Source organism: Mandrillus leucophaeus, unplaced genomic scaffold, assembly GCF_000951045.1.
Source record: "Mandrillus leucophaeus isolate KB7577 unplaced genomic scaffold, Mleu.le_1.0 Scaffold23, whole genome shotgun sequence".
Taxonomy (NCBI): Eukaryota; Metazoa; Chordata; class Mammalia; order Primates; family Cercopithecidae; genus Mandrillus; species Mandrillus leucophaeus.
This window is the reverse complement of record NW_012102365.1, coordinates 2804949-2824491: the sequence shown is the minus strand read 5'-3', so window position 1 is coordinate 2824491 and position 19543 is coordinate 2804949.

The following is a 19543-nucleotide window of genomic DNA, read 5'->3' as shown; positions in this document are numbered from 1 at the left end:
CCTCTGCCTCCCAGGTTCAAGCAATTCTCCTGCCTCAGCCTCCTGAGTAGCTGGGATTACAGGCATGCACCACCACACCTGGCTAATTTTGGTTTTTTAGTAGAGACGGGGTTTCTCCATGGTGGTCAAGCTGGTCTCGAACTCCCGACCTCAGGTGACTCACCCGCCTTGGCCTCCCAAAGTGATGGGATTGCAGGCGTGAGCCACCGCACCTGGCCTCTATACCACATGTTCTTTATCCACTCATCAATTGATGGGCATTTAGGCTGGTTCCATATTTTTTCAATTGCGAATTGTGCTACTATAAACATGCGTGTGTAAATATCTTTTTCGTATGATGACTTCCTTTCCTCTGGATAGATACCCAGTAGTGGGATCAGAAAGGCTTCTCTGATTTCTGTTCTCAGGCTGGGACAAGTGCCCCCTCCATGGTGCCTCCTGGACATCTCTCACTATTACAAGAATAAAGCTCCTCTCTGTCTCAGCCCTTCTGTCTTTGATTAGTCCTTCCAGTGCTAACAGCATGGACTTTGGAACTAAAACACACAGAAGCCCAGCTTCTGCCACTTCCAAGTAGCTCTGGGTTCTTGGGTCAACACATACTAGGCCCTCCAAAAACTCCAGTTCCTTGCACTCTTTCCTCCTGGTTTCTTGGAAGGCGCCCTTAAGCCTCAGTTTGCACTGGAACCCTGGTGTCATCCTCATGTCCTACATGGCTCATGTCCTCATGTTCTGCAGCCTTCTAGGGTGTGGCAGGCACATTTTCGTTGCTTGACCTGTCTTCCTGTGGAAAATTATTCCTCCTTTCCCCAGTCCAGCTCAGTCCCTGTGGTTTGGGTCTTGGCAGAAGACCCAAGACTGGCCAATCCAAGGTCTATATTCCTTTGGCCCCAGTGATTGGTCCAGGGATAGCCCTGTGAGTTAATAAGTTCCTTCATGTTTATTATATGGACGTTAGAAGAAAGACGGTCTCTCTCTCTTTTCCTTCCCTCTCACCATCTTTTTTTCTTTCTGTCTCATTATAAGATACACAGTAGTGATGGCTTGGCACTACCAGCAGCCATCTCGCTACCTGTTTGAGAATGAAGCTAAACAGAATCAAATAAACCTTGAAAGATGGAAAGAGAGTTCTGACACCCTCCTTGATCCAGACATGCCTGAAGTCCCTTTGAACTACTCTTTTAAAGCTAGTCTGGGTTAGATTTCTGACATATGCAACCAAAAGAATCCTGACCAATACATGGGTTCACTTTAATATGTAAACAGGACTGGCGTAGTGGCTCCCACCTGTAACTCTAGCTACTCTAGAGGCCAACATGGGAGGATCACTTAAGGCCAGGAGTTTGAGACCAGCTTGGGCAACATAGCGAGACCCATTTTTCTAAAAAAAAAAAAAGCAAACAGGATGGCTAGATCTAAGGTGGCCTAAAGATAAGCCAACAAGTTGAGGATAGTAGAGTGGCAAGAGCACAGAACTTGGGGCCCTTGGGCTGGGCACAGTGGCTCACACGTGTAATCCTAGCACTTTAGGAGGCTGAGGCAGGCAGATCACCTGAGGTCAGGAGCTCAAAACCAGCCTGATCAATATGGTGAAACCCCATCTCTACTACAAATACACAAATTAGCTGGCCGTGGTGGTGGGGACCTGTAATCCCAGCTACTGGGGAGGCTGAGGCAGGAGAATCACTTGAATCTGGGGGATGGAGGTTTCAGTGAGCCGAGATCAAGCCACTGCACTCCATCCTGGGTGACAGAGCAAGATTCTGTCTCAAAAAAAAAAAAAAAAGAAAAAGAAAAAAAGAAAAGGAACTTGAGTCCTTGATGACACCAGCCAGCTGCTGAATTAATTAATTCTGGATCCCATTTAATTGAGGACTTCTCATGTGAATATTTCCTTATTAGGTAATTTTAATTTAAAAAATTAAATATGGACTGCTTTATGAATATTTGTGTCATCCTTGCACAGGTGGAGGTTGCAGTGAGCCGAGATCCAGCCACTGCACTCCAGCATGGGCAACAGAGTGAGACCCTGTCCCCCACTCAAAAAAAAAGCAGTTTTGAGATTTAATTCAGGTATCTTTTAAAGTGTACACTTCAGTGACTTTTTTTTTTTTTTTTTTTTGAGATAGGGTCTCACTCTGTTGCCCAGGCTGGAGTGCAGTGGTGCAATCATGGCTCACTGAAGCCTCGACCTCCTGGGCTCCAGGGATCCTCCCCCTTCAGCCTCCTGAGTAGCTAGGACTACAGGTGTGCACCACTATGCCCAGTTAAAAAAATTTTTTTTTAATTAGAGATGAAATCTCATTATGTTACCCAGGCTGGTCTTGAACTCCTGGGCTCAAGTGAGCCTCCTGCCTTAGCCTCCCAAAGTGCTAGGATTACAGGTGTGAGCCACCGTACCCTTACTGATTTTTAGTATATTCATTGACCAAGTTGTGCAACAATCACCACTAATCTCACCACCTCAAAAAGAAACCCCATACCCACTAGCAGTCACTTCCTGTTCCCCGCCACCAGCCCCTGCAACCATTAATCTTAATAAGGGATCTCTGGGGAAAGTGTCTAGCCTTTCACAGGGAAGTGTGATGTTAGCTGGGGATTTTTGTGGACATCCTTTATCTGGTTGAGAAAGTCCCCTTCTCTCCCTAGTTTGTTGAATGTTTTTGAACTGTTAGATTTTGTCAAATGTTTTTAGGCATCTATTGAAGCGGTGGTTTTTGTTCTTTATTCAATTAATATGGTGTATTACATTGTTTGCCTTGTAAATATTAACATAATGGTTTTAACACACTCCTTGCAATCATCATATTCATTTGTAAGCTCAGGTGAGCCACATTTTAAAAGCATTTGATAGCTGACAATCCAGCGTACACAACTCTCGGCTTACTTAATTAAGTTAATATATATTTTTTTCCCTACTAAGTTTTTCTTTTTTCTTTTTTTTTTCCCTGACAAAGTCTCGCTCTGTCTCCCAGGCTAGAGTGCAGTGGCACCATCTTGACTCACTGCAACCTCTGCCTGCCAGGTTCACGCAATTCTCCTGCTTCAGCCTCCTAACTAGCTGGGATTACAGGCATGTGCCACCACTCCGAGCTAATTTTTGTATTTTTTTTAGTAGAGATGGGGTTTCACCATGTTGGCCAGGCTGGTCTTGAACACCTGACCTCAGGTGATCTGCCTGCCTCAGCCTCCCAAAGTGCCGGGATTACAACCGTGAACCATCGTGCCTGACCACTACCAGGTTTTTCTGAAGAAGAAAATTCATTGTTAGTGAAGGGGTTCAGGACATGCCACCCCAAAATATGCCACCCTGGCATATTATTTTGAGCTGAAGCCACTTGAGAAACAGCAGGTGCAGGAAAAGCCCTCTGAACTCCATCTTTTTACCTAAAAGCAGATCATAAGATTTCCCTTGAGAAAGGTGCCCTCTCTTTATCAGGAAGAGAAGCACATTCCCACCCCCGGACACTAGGGGTTGATGGCGCAGTGGGCGTGTACAAATGAACCTACTAAAATAACCCCATATATTTCCTAGTCATCGTCCCACAGTTAACTGCCCTTAGCCCAAGACTCTTTGTCTTGTCACATCCCCACAATTTGTCATTTTTTTTTTTTTTAGACAGAGTCTCTCTCTGTTGCCCAGGCTGGAGTGCAGTGGCACAGTCTCGCAACCTCTGCCTCCCAGGTTCAAGCAATTTTTCTGCCTCAGCCTCCCGAGGAGCTGAGACTACAGGCACCCACCACCATGCCCAGCTAATTTTTGTATTTTTAGTAGAGACAGGATTTCCTCATGTTGGCCAGGCTAGTCTTGAACTCTTGACCTCAGGTGATCCACCCGCCTCGGTCTCCCAAAGTGCTGGGATTACAGGTGTCAGCTACCACACACGGCCTGTCATTCTTTTGTTGTTGTCGTTCTCTTTGTAGCCAGCTCAGACTCCAGTTCACATCACCCATTGATTTATTATTCTTTTTTTTTTTTTTTTTTGAGACAGAGTCTCACTCTGTCGCCCAGGCTGGAGTGCAGTGGCGCGATCTCGGCTCACTGCAAGCTCCGCCTCCTGGGTTCGCGCCATTCTCCTGCCTCAGCCTCCCGAGTAGATGGGACTACAGGCACCCGCCACCGCGCCCGGCTAATTTTTTTGTATTTTAGTAGAGACGGGGTTTCACCGTGTTAGCCAGGATGGTCTCGATCTCCTGACCTTGTGATCCGCCCGTCTCGGCCTCCCAAAGTGCAGGGATTACAGGCGTGAGCCACCGCGCCCGGCCTGATTTATTATTCTTTATGTAAAAAGGTATATAAGCTTTTGGGCTTAATTACTTCTTTGGGTTTTCACTTTCCTTCTGACAACTCCTGTGTATACATAAAATATTTAAAAACTTTGTATGCTTTTCTCGTGTTATTCTGTCTTACGTCTGTTTAATATTAATACTTAGGCCAGGCTAGGCGCAGTGGCTCACACCTGTAATCCCAGAACTTTTAGAGGCCAAGGCAGGTGGATCACTTGAGGTCAGGAGTTAGAGACCAGCCTGGCCAACATGGTGAAATCCTGTCTCTACTAAAAATACAAAAATTAGCTGGGCATGATGGCGCGTGCCTGTAGCTACAAGGGAGGCTGAGGCAGAATCTCTTGAATCCGGGAGGTGGAGGTTGTGGGAGCCGAGATCGCACCACTGCACCCCAGCCTCAACGACAGCGTGAGACTCTGTCTCAAAAAAAAAAAAAAAAAAAAACTTAGGCCAGCCATAGACCCTAAGAAGGTATATGGAAATTTCTTCTCCCCTACAGGAGCACATACAGTATGATACAAAAATGAGATGCTTAGGCTTTTCAGGAACTATGTTAATCGCTCTGCAGCTGAAAAAAGCTACAACATGCATGGTGAAATGTTGTCCTGGGCTGTGGCCTAACTGGTCAAAATGGGTCTCAACGCAAGTTCTACTGACTCCTCAGGGCTTCGGTAGCCACCAAAGCCGCTGTGGAATTGATCACTGGTCTCTAGGAGGCGGGAGTGTCCTCCCTTGACAGGAACCGAAATGAGGTTAGAATAGAGATAATAGTCTGTAGGAGTCTACCTTCTGCCTCTCCCTACCACCCCACCCCACTCCAGTTCTCTATTCTGGAACTTCTGCCCTGAGAGGAGAAGTTGCTGCCGCAGGTCTTGCTCCAGATGGAGACAGTTGTGCATTCAGCTTGCCCAACTGCCATTTTGAGGACATCTTCTAGTTTTGTGTCCAGTGTTCCTTCCTTGGAGGAACTTCCCCACCCCCATCCCATGTGACACTCACAGGGCTGCCAATCACAGAACCCCTCCTCTGACCACAGGAGTGACTCAATCCTGAGTCAACTGGACTTTCTCAGGACTTTGGAACCGTGGAGACACTCACGGATGGAAGCTGAGTCATTTGATGTGTTTCCCCTAAAGCAGTGCTTCTCATAACAGGGTCCTTTGACCTGCAGCAACAGCATCTGGGAACTTGTTGGAAATACAGATTCCCAGGCCCCAACCCACACCTACTGGATTATAAATTCTGGGGGTAGGCCCCAGCAATCTGTTTTAAAAACCCCTCCAGGTAATTCTGCTGCATACTAGGGAACCCACAAGTTTCTGTAAGTGGGATTCCCAGAGCTTACCTGCATCTTATCCTTTCCTTGGCCTTGGCTGTTGAGATCTTCCCTAGATTCTTTGGTCTTTCCAATGTCCTTCTAGTAAATTCTTTGTTTTGTTTGAGCAAGTCAGAGTTGCTTTCTGTTGCTTGCAACCTAAGGACCCTGACTAGTGGTCCTCCCATCTAATTCATATCTACACAGACCCTTCTTGAACCATGGGCCTTCCTGCCATATGTAGGCTACAATGGCTTAACTTCACCCTGGTCTTTGTATTTTGCTTCAATGCCAAACCATATTAACTCCAAAGCAGAGCTCAGCGGGCATCTGACTAGGCTCTTTCACTGTCCTGCCTATTTATTCAGCTGCCTCCCCAGTAATGCAGGTCTTTCTAAGAACATCTTTTATTCCTCCATTTATTTGACTTCTCTGTTTTTTCATCTTAGCTCCCAACCTCCTTTTTTTTTTTTTCTTTTTTAACTTTTAACAACACACCAATGGCATAATGAAGTTTGTTTTTTCTTTCCTATATGAGTTAAGGAACAGAATAAGCTGCTTTAGTAAAGAGGCTCAAAAATACAGAATAAATTTATTTATTTACTTATTACTGAGAGAGGATCTCATTCTGTCTTCCATGCTGGAGTACCATGGTGTGATCACAGCTCACTGTAACCTCAAACTCCTGGGTGTGAGGAATCCTCCTGCCTCAGCCTCCTGACTAGCTAAGATTACAGGTGCTCGCCACCATGCCTGGATCATGTCTCAGTGCAGCCTCAGCTTCCCAGGCTCAAGTGATTCTCCCACCTCAGCCTCTACTGGGACTATTACCTGGGACTATTAGCATGGGCCGCCATGCCTAGTTACTTTAGGGTCTCACTGTGTTGCGGAGGCTGGTCTTGAACATTTGGGCTCATGTGATCCTCCTGCCTCCACTTCCCAAATTATTGGGATTACAGGCATGAGCCACCATGCCCCAGCTAGAGTAAATTTATTTTGAATCTCTTGTTTTACAGGTTTTGTTCGTTTTTCTTATTTTGTTTTTTGTTGTTGTTTTATCCCTTTAAGCATACGGGTGATTCAGGATGGGTCCAGAGGTGAGTAAGGGGCTCTGCTCCAGGTAGTCATTCGGGGATACAGGTTCCTTCTATCTTGTTGCTCTGCCGTCTCCAAGGACATCACTGAAGCATCTATATACAAGCCTGTGGTAAGTGAGGGAAAGAGGAAGTAAATGGCTAGCAATTTCACTTTAGGAAATGATGTAGAAGTGATGATCACATCAATCTATACATTTTCCAGTGGTGAGTACTTAGTTACATGGTCACACCCAGCTAGCTACCATGGCAACGGTAACCATGAACTATGATCTGGATCTGGACAGCCATATATCCTGCTATATCTTGGGGAGAAAGTTATTTTATTACTAGAAGAAAGCGGGAAGTAATGGATAATGGAGACAGTTAGCAATCTTTTCACACTTTCTGACTCTGAGCCTTGTATCCAAGTGTTGAAAGGTCAAATGCCTTCACAGGGGCTAGGCAGGTGATTAACTGAGTAAAGCAATCTAAAAGGAGTGAGGTGACTGTGACAAAGTAGGAAGCACTGTGTCCTGTCTAAAGTGGGTAACAGATACTTGATCCCTTCCCCTTCTTCATTAACAGAATTCCAAGCTTGTTTGAGTGCCCAGCCTTGGAGCACAAATCATAATTTTCTATATCAATCATGAAATTCTGTTTCTAGTGTCTTCAGCCTCCCCTGTGTCTGGGAATCTCCATATGACTTGGTCAGTGGTAGAGTTAAGGAAGTCTGGTGGGGGACTTCTAGTAAAGCTTTTGCTTTCCTAGTAAAGAGTCAGCCATGACTGGAGCTTCCCGATACCTGTTCTTCCTGCTTTGAATGTGGGTGAGATGCCTGGAGCTAGGGCAGCCATCTTGTGACCATGGGGTGGCAAGCAAGAGGGGAAAAGCAAAAGAACTCTGGTGATACTGAGCTAGAAAGAACGAGGGCCAGCATCTGCCTGACTCCAGACATCTTGTCATGTGAATAAGACAAAAAACCAAAACACCTATTTAATGCAACTTAAAAATGGCTTATCTGAACTTCATGGCTGCTCAAAACTGATTTAATCCTTCCAGGTTTTTTTTTTTTCAAGTTTCAGTTATTTATTAATCTAATTATATTAATAAATATAATAATTTTTATATTTCCTGAATATTTCCTGATTAAACGGAAAATGGTGCGGATGGCTTCAGGAAGACCTTCATTCAAAAGCAGCTTTAATAGTGAAACACTTCATTTACAAATCTAGACCTTCTTTCTTCAGTTTGCTATAATCCACATTCACCAAGTAAAACTTGGATGAATCGTTGGGATCCAGTTTGTTCCAGGGCTCTGGGTTATTCTTTCTTTTCTCTTTCTTTCTTTCTTTTTTTTTTTTTTTTGAGACTGCGTCTCGCTTCATCACCCAGGCAGGAGCACAGTGTCCCGATCTAAACTTACTGCAAACCCCGCCTCCAGAGTTCAATCAGTTCTCTTGCCTCAGCCTCCTGAGTAGCTGGGATTACAGGCATATGCCACCACATCCAGCTAATTTTTTGTATTTTTAGTAGAGACAGGTTTCACCATGTTGGCCAGGCTGGTCTCGAATGCCTGGCCTCAAGTGATCTGCTCACCTCAGCCTCTCAAAATGCTGGGATTATAGACGTGAACCACTGCACCAGGCCTCTGGGTAATTCTTTCTGTCCCAACTAACATCTGGATTGGACAATGCCAAACTTAAGGCATACGATGCTGTTCTAATATCTCCAAATCCAATAAATAAAAAGAAGGGATCAAGCTCAGATGCTTCTTGGCCTGACTGAGGATCTGCTGGAGCTTGTTTGCAGCAGAGATTGCCGATTCGAAAGGAGAGAACCAGCCTAGCTATCAGGCCCTGGACTAAGTAGTATCTGCCCCAGATATTTTAACATGTATATTCACTTTGTAAAAAGATGAAATGCATACGCTGCTTTGTAACTTTAAAAAAAAAAAAAGAACTGGCCAGCCGCAGTGTGGTTCATGCCTGTAATCCTAGCACCTTGGGAGGCCGAGGTGGGTGGATCACAAGGTCAGGAGTTTGAGACCAGCTTGGCCAAGAGACCAGCCTGGCCAATATGGTGAAACCCTGTTTCTACTAAAAATACAAAAGTTAGCCAGGTGTGGTGGTGTGCGCCTACAATCCCAGCTACTCGGGAGGCTGAGGCAGGAGAACTGCTTGAACCTGGGAGGCGGAGGTTGCAGTGAGCTGAGATCACGCCATTGCATTCCAGCCTGGGTGACAGAGTGAGACTCCAACTCAAAATAAATAAATAAGTAAATAAAAAGTATCATTTTAATGACTGCAGAATATCCACTGTATGTGTAGCTTAGCAGCTAATCAATCCTTTATCATTGGACATTTAGGTAGTTTACAGTTTAGTTGTTTTTATTTTTGTTTTTGGGAGGGCAGTTTGCTATTATAAACAATGCTATAATGGACTAACTTTTAACTAAGCCTCTTTTTTTTTTTTTTTTTTGAGACACAGTCTCACTCTGTTGCCCAGGCTTAGTGCAGGGGCACAATCTTGGTTCACTGCAACCTCCTTCTCCTGGGTTCAAGCTATTCTCAGGCCTCAGCCTCCCGTATAGCTTGGATTACAGGCATGTGCCACCATGCCCAGCTAATTTTTGCATTTTTAGTAGAGATGGGGTTTTGCCATGTTGACCAGACTAGTCTCGAATCTCTGACCTCAAGTGATCCACCTGTTTCGGCCTCCCAAAGTGCCGGGATTACAGTGGTGAGCCACTGCTCCTGACCTTAAAGTTTCTTAATATACTCTTGTAATTACATTCTTGATTATTTTCTTAACTTTCTAGAAGTGAAATGGCTGGGTCAGAAGACAATAAATAGCAATCTCTTTTAAGTAAAATGAGGCACTTGCTTTTGGTTCTGTTTCTGCTACTTTGAGTAATCACTCATTTATTCATCATCCATTCACTTAACAGACACAAGAAGCACAGAATAAAATGTGGTCCTTGTCTTCAAGGAGCTCATAATGGAATGGCAGAGGCAGGCAAGGCAACAGGCAATGAGAAGGAGTGACAATTGTGGTAGGTGGCTTTTGACAAGGTTTCCAGTGATCCCTGTCTCCCGATATTCATGCCCTTGTGTAATTCCCTACCCATGAATATAGACTGGACCTAGTGAATTGCTTCTGATGAATGGAATATGACAAAAGTGATAGGATGTCACTTCTGTGATTAGGTTACAAATAACTGTGACTTCCATCTTGATAGCTCTCTCTCTCTTTCTCTTGCCCTCTCATTTGCTTGGTCTGATGAAGCCAGCTGCCACACTTACTTGATGGAGAGGCCTACATGGCAGGGAACCCAGGGAGGCCTCCCACCAGCAGCTCTTGAGGAACTGAGGCCTCAGTCCAACAGCCTGTGAGGAACTGAATTCTGCCAACCATCATGTGAGCTAGGAAGCAGATGTTTTCCACCGAGCCTTTGCTGACCAAGGACTTAGCTAAGCCATGCCTGGATGCCTGATCCATTAAAACTGAGAGAATGAATGGGTATAGTCTTAAGCCCCTACATTTTGGAGAATTTGTTGCATAGCAATAGATGACTAATACACAAGCAGAGTGGTACAAATGAGTGTGTGATAGGTACAGGCATGAAGGAGAAGCATGAAACCACCATGGTGGGGAAGGGCCATGTCTGGTAGGAGTTCTGAGTGGAGGGCAGGTTTGCATTGCATTTTGCAAGCTAAGAAGGCATTAGTTAGGGAAAGAGAAGAAGTTTCCAGAACAATCAAGCTCTGAGACCATTTCCCTAACCTGTATTACCAGATCACTTGTTGCACCCTTGGCTAGAGGTAAATTCACTGTGAAGTTAGCAGAGTTTAAGCCCCAGGGCCACTCACCTGCATAAACTCCTTTTAAAGCCCAAGAAGGGTCCTAGTAATGTTGTGTTTACAATTCTGCATTATTTTTCTTAAGGAGAGCCACCTAATTTAGGCCCCTGCATCAGTGGACTTGCCAAGACCCTTTTAACGCCCTACCCCTCAACACTCTCAATCTATAGCATATACTTACCAGTCCTTTTTGGCTCTGCCTCCTCAAATACTGTTTCTCAGCAGCTCACCCTAGCCCTTCAGCCTTTACTTCCTTAACCTAAACAATCCAGGTTCTGGAGTTTTCCCTACAGGCCCTGTTCTCTACCTCTTTAATCATCTTTACTGCTGTTTTTGTTTTATTTATTTATTTTATTGAGACGGAGTTTTGCTCTTGTTGCCCAGGCTGGAGTACAGTGGCGCCATCTTGGCTCACTGCAACCTCCACCTCCTGGGTTCAAGCAATTCTCCTGCCTCAGCCTTCCTGAATAGGTGGAATTACAGGCATGCACAACCACGCCAGGCTAATTTTGTATTTTTAGTAGAGATGGGGTTTCTCCATGTTGGTCAGGATGGTCTCTAACTGCCGACCTCAGGTGATCTGCCCACCTTGGCCTCCCAAAGTGCTAGGATTACAGGCGTGAGCCACCACACCTGGCCTTCTACTGCTGTTTTTGAAGACTCAAAAAAGTTTTTCCTTAAGTGGTAGTTTCCAGAATGGATGTGTTTTTGTAAAAGGCAAGCCTGGTTCCTGACCAGATGGCATTCAAGCAGGGAGGGCCACATGGGGCCCTCAGAACAGCCTCTCTGCCCACTGTTTCCCTACCTCCCACCCCCAACTTTAGAATGACAAAGTTTCATCTGATGAAAGGAGGGAGTGGCTGGGGAGAAAGTAGAAGGGGCAACAGGAGAGGGGGCACCCTGCAACTTCCTTAGAGATGGGACCTCTCTTTTAAGATGCTTTTGGCATCTCAAGCTGCTGATGGGTCCAAGAGGGAAGGAAACTGACATCACTCATACCTACTCTGTGCCAGGCACTTGGGCTTTCCAGACACTATATCATGGAATCCTTGCTACATCCCTAAAAGAGAGAGACTCCTCATTTTATTTTATTTTATTTATTTTTGAGACGGAGTCTCGGTCTGTTGCCCAGGCTGGAGTGCAATGGCACGATCTCGACTCACTGCAATCTCTGCCTCCCGGGTTCAGCTGATTCTCCTGCCTCAGCCTCCCGAATAGCTGGGATTACAGGCATCAGCCACCATGCCCAGCTGATTTTTTAAAAAATATTTTTTGTAGAGATAGAAGTCTTCACCGTGTTGGCCAGGCTGCTCTCAAACTCCTGACCTCAAGTGATCCGCCTGCCTTGACCTCCCAAAGTGTTGGGATTACAGGCGTGAGCCCCTGCACCTGAAAACTCCCCATTTTATAGCTGGGGAAACTGAAGCACAGCCAGCAAGGGCCAGGTCAGGCCCAGCTAACTTGAGAGTCCAGCCTCTAACCGCAGCCCATGAACCCCTATCCTTTATTGATTCTCCCAGGGGCTACTACCTACATTCAAGTTCTAGATGAAAATTGGTGAGCATCACAACAAAAATCCACTCAGAAATAAGTTTAATAAATGAAAAAGTCAGGCAGGCCAAACTCCTGATTCTGGGAGTTCTGTGTAATAGAAGAAGACTCATCAGTGACCTGGGAGTCCTCCCAGGGTTGGGATTCACTTCTAGAGAGAAAAAAAACATGTATTGACAAGAAAAGGCAGGAGATCTAGGCCCCAAATCAGAAGATGGGGATGAGAGTTAGGCTGGACAGAGTATAGTGTGGGGATAACAATGAACAATGAAAGCAATGAGAATAGCAACTATTGTTTACTGAGTGCTTACAAGGTACCAGGCACTGTAATACACACACACACACACACACACACACACACACACACACACACGTTATATAGGTTACTGCATTTCATCCTCACAGCAACCCCAACTAAATCTTACACACAGAAGCAGTGGTGAAGCAGACCAAAGTCTATGCTTCTGTGTGTAAGATTCTTCATCTTCAGGCTCCTCAACCTAAAAATAGAAATGATAACCATGCCTTTTTAGTAGGGTTGTTGTATAAGCCTAGTTGGTTAAATGTAACCACTAGGCTTTCCTAAGTCTCAGAGAATGGGAATGGGAGAAATCTAGCCCCGGTAAATGACACAAACCTGGAGAAGCAGGGCTTACAAAGTGTGATAACTTGGGAGGGTGGGGCATAGGGGTGGCTAGGGCTCATCCAGACCCAGATCTTCAGGCAGCAGAGGTGACTCATGGGAATCTCGGAAGCTAGCAGTTGAGTGCTTTGTAGGAAGTTTGCAAACAAAGCTCTTGGGTCCAGAGAGGGTGGAGAGATGCAGAGTCTATCAATATCCATTGGCCTCTCTCCAGATTGGCTCAGGAATCTGAGTGGGAGGAGCTTAGGTCTCAGGGATGCTGACGTGAGGCTGGACTAGGAAGCTGCAGTTCTCTGGGCTCTTTCACCTTCAAGGTGCTCCTACCCCAGCGCTGGAGTCACACAGTTGTGTTTGGATCCTGCCCTTCCCACCTCTGGGACTTCGACTTAATGATTTAACAATCTTGAGCCCCAGTTTTCTGTAAAGTGGAGAGAATCAGAATATATATAGCCAAATGATAGATAATAATTGTGCCCTTGGGAGAAATCAGTGAGGCGCTGCATATGAAGGATTAACATGGTGCTTTGGATGGTGCGTGCTAGTAAATAGCAGCCAGATTATTGCCAGATTCCTATTCAAGGGAGCTGAAGCAGCTTTTTCTACTTTCTGCTTCCTTTGCCTCCCCATTGCCTTCTTTGGTAGGGAAGTGGAATTGTATTCCAGAGGCAGAGTACATGTACTGCCTCTCTCACCTTTCATTCGTTTCACCTCTGAATGATTTTTATTAGTTTTGTTGTTCACAGCTCATTTCACAAAGTTGTAATTTGTCTCTTGCCTGGAGAATATTAAACTGTCAGATAAAAGCAATAGATTTTTTTATGCTAGGAATTTTCACTATGCCGATTTTCTATGTCTTTTATAGATACAACATTGGATCAGCCATGGTTCATTGATTGAAAACATCAGTGACCAATTCTGGTCTTAATAACAGCAACAACAAAAATATTTTATTGGAAAGATATGGGATAGCTTACCGAAGGGAAGCTGAAAGTCAAGCCTCAGAAGAGCACACAGGGTAGCTCCAGGGATGTAGGTAGCAGGAAGTTTTGTTTGTTTGTTTGTTTTGTTTTGTTTTGTTTTGAAACAGGGTCTCACTCTGTTGCCCAGGCTGCAAGTGCAGTGGTGCAATCATGACTCACTGCAGCCTCAACCTCTAGGTTCAGGTGGTCCTCCTGCCTCAGCCTCCTGAGTAGCTGGGACCACAGGCGCATGCCACCGTGCCTAGCTAATTTTTTAATTTTGTATTATTTGTAGAGACAGGGTCTTGCTATGTTGCCTAGGCTGGTCTTGAACTGCTAGGCTCAAGCAATCCTCCAGCCTTGGCCTCCAAAAATGCTGGGATTAGAGGGTGAGCCACCATACCCTGCCTCATAATACCTTCTAATTGCTAGTTCATTTTCGAATTTCCTCGATTGTTATAAGAATTTTTTTTTTCTTTTTGAGATGGAGTCTCACTCTGTCGCCCAGGCTGGAGTGCAGTGGCACGATCTTGGCTCACTGCAACCTCTGCCTACCGGGTTCAAGCAATTCTCCTGCCTCAGCCTCTTGAGTAGCTGGGATTACAGGCATGCGCCACCACACCTGGCTAATTTTTGTATTTTTAGAAGAGATGGGGTTTCACCATGTTGATCAGGCTGGTCTCGAACTCCTGGCCTCGTGATCCACCTGCCTCGCCCTCCCAAAGTGCTGGGATTATAGGCGTGAGCCATCATGCCCAGCCTAAGAATGTATTTTGTAGACTTTTTCCCAAATCAGGATTGTATCAAAGTTCACTCGTTGCGATTGGTTATTGGGTGTCTTTACTCTCTTTTAGTCTAAATCCCCTACATTTGTGGATTTTTCATGATGTTGACATTTTGCAGAGTTCAGGCTAGTTGTCATGTAAAAAATTTTATGTTTTTTTGGTACAGTATTTTTTATTGTGGTAAAATATGCATAAGATTACAGTTTTAACTATTTTAAAGTGTACAAATCTGTGGCATTAGGTACATTTACAATGTACAACTATCACTACTATCAATTTCTGAACTTTTTTTTTTTTTTGAGATGGAGTCTCGCTCTGTTGCCAGGTTGGAGTGCAACGGTGCGATCTCGGCTCACCGCAACCTCCACCTCCTGGGTTCAAGAAATTCTCCTGCCTCAGCCTCCTGAGTAGCTGGGACTATAGGCGTGCACCACCACAGACAACTAATTTTTGTGTTTTTAGTAGAGACAGGGTTTCATCATCTTGGCCAGGATGGTCTCAGCCTCTTGACCTCGTGATCTGCCTGACTCGGCCTCCCAAAGTGCCGGGATTACAGGCTTGAGCCACCGCGCCCGGCCAATTTCTGGAACTTTTTTATCATCACAAACTAAAACTCTGTACCACTAAACAATAACCCTCCATTACTTCCTACCTCTAGCTCCTGGGAACCTTTATTCTACTGTCTGTATCTATGAATTTGCCTATTTTAGGAACCTCGTGTAAGTGGAATCATATAATATTTGTCCCTTTGTATTTGGCTTATTTCACTTAGCATAATGTTTTCAAGTTTCAGCCATGTTGTTAGCACGTAACAGAATTTCATTCTCTGCATTGCTTTTTTTTTTTTTTTGAGACAGAGTCTTGATCTGTCACCCAGGCTGGAGTGCAATGGTGTGATCTCGGCTCACTGCAACTTCTATCTCCCAGGTTCAAGCCATTCTCCTGCCTCAGCCTCCCGAGTAGCTGGGACTACAGGCATGCACCACCACGTCCAGCTAATTTTTGTATTTTTAGCAGAGATGGGGTTTCACCATGTTGGCCAGGCTGGTCTTGAATGCCTGACCTCAAGTGACCCACCTGCCTTGGCCTCCCGAGGTGCTGGGATTACAGGTGTGAGCCACTGCACCCGGCCTGCATTGCTCTTTAAAGTTAATTTATTTGAGTCTTATATTTATTTTCTTATAACTTTTTAAACTTTTTTTTTTTAACATGAAGGAATGTATTTAGATGTATTCCCAAATTTAAGAGAATCTGTCTAGACTTTTATGCTGGCCAAGTTAATTAGATTTAGATTAGTGAGCTCATAGTAAGTGGGTTAATTTATCACCAAGTTGGAGTAAAATTAACCTTCCAAAACGAACATAGTTTATAGCTTTGAATGAATAACCACCATTTCCTCTAACAAACATTCTTTTAAAAATGTAGTTTCCTATAATAAAAATTAATAGCCTCAGGATTACAAGTAAATACTCCCTGGGATTATTAAAATAAGCATTTCAATAGTATAGAAAAGCTCTTTGTCTTTTTAATTAAAAGACTTAGTCTATTTTTATGATGACATAGTTCAGAATTCTTTTAGATGCATCTTAAATTTTATGGTAACTCTTACGCAGAAATTCACTAACCCTTGGGTTTGTCTTTCTAAACAAAGCAGGCTGGATAATTAAGTGCTTGGCATTCTCTAAAGCACTTAGACGAATAGCATCTCAAGTTTCCTGATAAAGATCAGGTCTTTGAGATTTATTATAATTTTTTTCTACATCTCTATACTCATGAAAGCTTCATAGTATAGATTTTGTTGTTGTTGAGACGGAGTTTCGCTCTTGTCGCCCAGGCTGGAGTGCGATGGTACGATTTCGGCTCACTGCAACCTCTGCCTTCCAGGTTCAAGCGATTCTCCTGCCTCAGTCTGGGATTACAGGCACCTGCCACAACACCCAGCTAATTTTTGTATTTTTAGTGGAGACAGGATTTCGCCATGTTGGCCAGCCAGGCTGGTCTTGAACTTCTGGCCTCAAGACATCCACCCGTCTTGGCCTCCCAAACTGTTGGGATTACAGGCGTGAGCCACCATGTCTGGCTCATAGTATAGCTTCTGTAAGTCCATTGTTTTCTGATTTTTAATCACTTACATATGTATGTATCTGTCATAATTCTAAACACTTTACATATATTTGTTATTTAACTCTACGAGATAAAGGCTTTTAAAAAAATCTTTTTTTGGTGCATTTAAATTTTATTTGAAATTTCATTTTTATTTATTTATTTTTGAGCAGAGTTTTGCTCTGTCGCTCAGGCTGGAGTGCAGTGGAGCGATCTCAGTTCACTGCAATCTCTGCCTCCTGGGTTCAAGAGATTCTCGTGCCTCAGCCTCCCAAGTAGCTGGGATTACAGGCATGTACCACCACACCCAGCTAATTTTTGTATTTTTAGTAGAGACGAAGTTTCACCATGTTGGCCAGGCCACTCCTCACCTTATGTGATCCACCTGCCTTGGCCTCCCAAAGTGCTGGGATTACAGGCGTGAGCCACCGCGCACAGCCCATGCTGTTTTAAATCTCCATTTTACATGTGTGAAAACTGAGGCACTGAGCAATACTCGACCTGTCCAAATGCACACAACTATAAGTGGGAGAGCCAGGATTCAAACACGCAATCTGTTTCCAGAGTCCTTGAAAGTCTATACATTCTTACTATGGGGGAAGAAGAAGAAAGAAAGAAAATAAAAGCGAAGTTGAAAGAATGTATGACATGGTCCCTTCTATCCACAAGAAACATCCATTATTAACAGTTAATTTTGTTGTTGTTGTTGTTGTTTTTTTGAGACAGAGTCTTGATGTGTTGCGTAAGTTGGAGTGCAATGGTGCGATCTTGGCTCACTGCAACCTCTGCTTCCTGAGTTCAAGCAATTCACTTGCTTCAGCCTCCTGAGTAGCTGGGATTACAGGCATGTGCCACCATGCCTGGTTAGTTTTTGTATTTTTAGTAGAGATGGGGTTTCACCATGTTGGCCAGGCTGGTCTTGAACTCCTGATCTCAGGTGATTCGCCCACCTCAGTCTCCCAAAGTGCTGGGATAACAGGTGTGAACCACCGTGCCTGGCCAACAGTTTATGTTTTAACTTTAAATCTAATTATAGAGTACAAATACACAGATAATGGCATTCTTGTGGGAAGGGATAGCCATAACTTTTTTTTTTTTTTTTTTTTTTTTTGAGATGGAATCTAGCTCTGTTGCCCAGGCTGGAGTGCACTGGCATGATCCTGCTCACTGCAACCTCTGCCTCCCGGGTTCAAGCGATTCTTTTGCCTCAGCCTCCCGAGTAGAGAGTAGCTGGGGCTACAGGCATGTGCCACCATGCCTGGCTAGGTTTTGTATTTTTAGTAGAGACAGGGTTTCACTGTGTTGGCCAGGTTGGTCTCAAACTCCTGACCTCAAGTGATCCACCCACCTTGGCCTTCCAAAGTGCTGGGATTACAGGTATTAGCCACGGCACCCGGCCGGTATAGCCACGATTAAAAGCAAATATGAATCCATTATCTGGTTGGCAGGAAACTTCCAAGCAACCTAAGTTTGACACAACTCACTCTCTGGAATTGGACAGGGATACGGGCCCCCACTAACCCAACTAACTCAGCTTAAATGTGGGCAGCTGACAACTGCTGGGTCAGTCTAGTGCTCAATAGGGCAAAGGCAGGGGCAGAAACCAGGTATCCCAGATGAGTCAGCCAGAAAAGATAATCCAGCACCAGCAGGTCTGTGGGTCTTATGCTCGCCATGAGGACAGTTCTCAGTTATGCGGAGTCCCAGGGCTGTGCCAAAACAGCTGTTACTGGTTGTGTGCAAGAAGATACTGTCTGAAGTGTGTTAATCAAAATGAAAGGCATCCTGGTAGGAGAGTGTTGAACATGGCATGGGTATAGCCATGTGTGGGAATCAGGCATCCAGAAATGGACAAAGTGGGGCCACTGCAAATAGTACAAGAATGAATATACACAATGACTTAGGTCAGTAGTTCTCAAATGTTTTGATATCAGGATCCCTTAATGCTGTTAAAAATTACTTGTAACCCCCATGGCCGGGCATGGTGGCTCATGCCTGTAATCCCAGCACTTTGGGAGGCCGAGGTGGGTGGATCACTTGAGGTCACAAGTTCGAGACCAGCCTGGCCAATATGGTGAACCCCCCCATCCCTACTGAAAAACAAGAACAAAAAAATTAGCCAGATGCGGTGGCATGTGCCTGTAATCCCGGCTACTTAGGAGACTGAGGCATGAGAATCGCTTGAACCCAGGAGGCAGAGGTTGCAGTGAGCTGAGATCACGCCATTCCACTCCAGCCTAGGCAACACAAAGAGACTCCGTATCAAAAAAAAAAAATTACTGGTGACCCCAAAGAGCTTTTGTTTATATGGATTATAGCTATTTATATTTTCTCTTTTAGAAATTAAAACTGAAGAAGCTTGAAAATGCAAGAATATACCAGCACACATTCCATTAGCCATTAGCAATGAGTCAGCACATAGTCCCTGGAATATTCCACCACACCTTTGAAAGAATGAGAGTGAAAAAGGCAAATAATGAATTAGTATCATTTTTAAAGTAGTTTTGATTTCACTTACTCCCTGTTAGTGTCTTGAAGGTCTCTAGGTGGTCCCCAGACCAAACTTTGAGAATTACTGGTCTAAATAATATATAGTAGGCTGGGCGCAGTGGCCCACGCCCATAATCCTAGCACTTTGGGAGGCGAGGCGGGCAGATCATGTGAGGTTAGGAGTTCAAGACCAGCCTGGCCAATATGGTGAAACCCCATCTCTACTAAAAATACAAAAATTAGTAAGGCATGGTGGTGCATGCCTGTAGTCCCAGGTACTCAGGAGGCTGAGGCAGGAGAATTGCTTGAACCTGGGAGGTGGAGGTTGCAGTAAACCAAGATTGTACCACTGCACTCCAGCCTGGGAAACAGAGTGGGACTCTCAAAAAAAAAAAAAAAAAAGAAAGTTAGGACTGGGTAAGTACTGTTGTTGCAAGCCATCATTGCTGCTAGTACCTTTCATTCATTCATTCT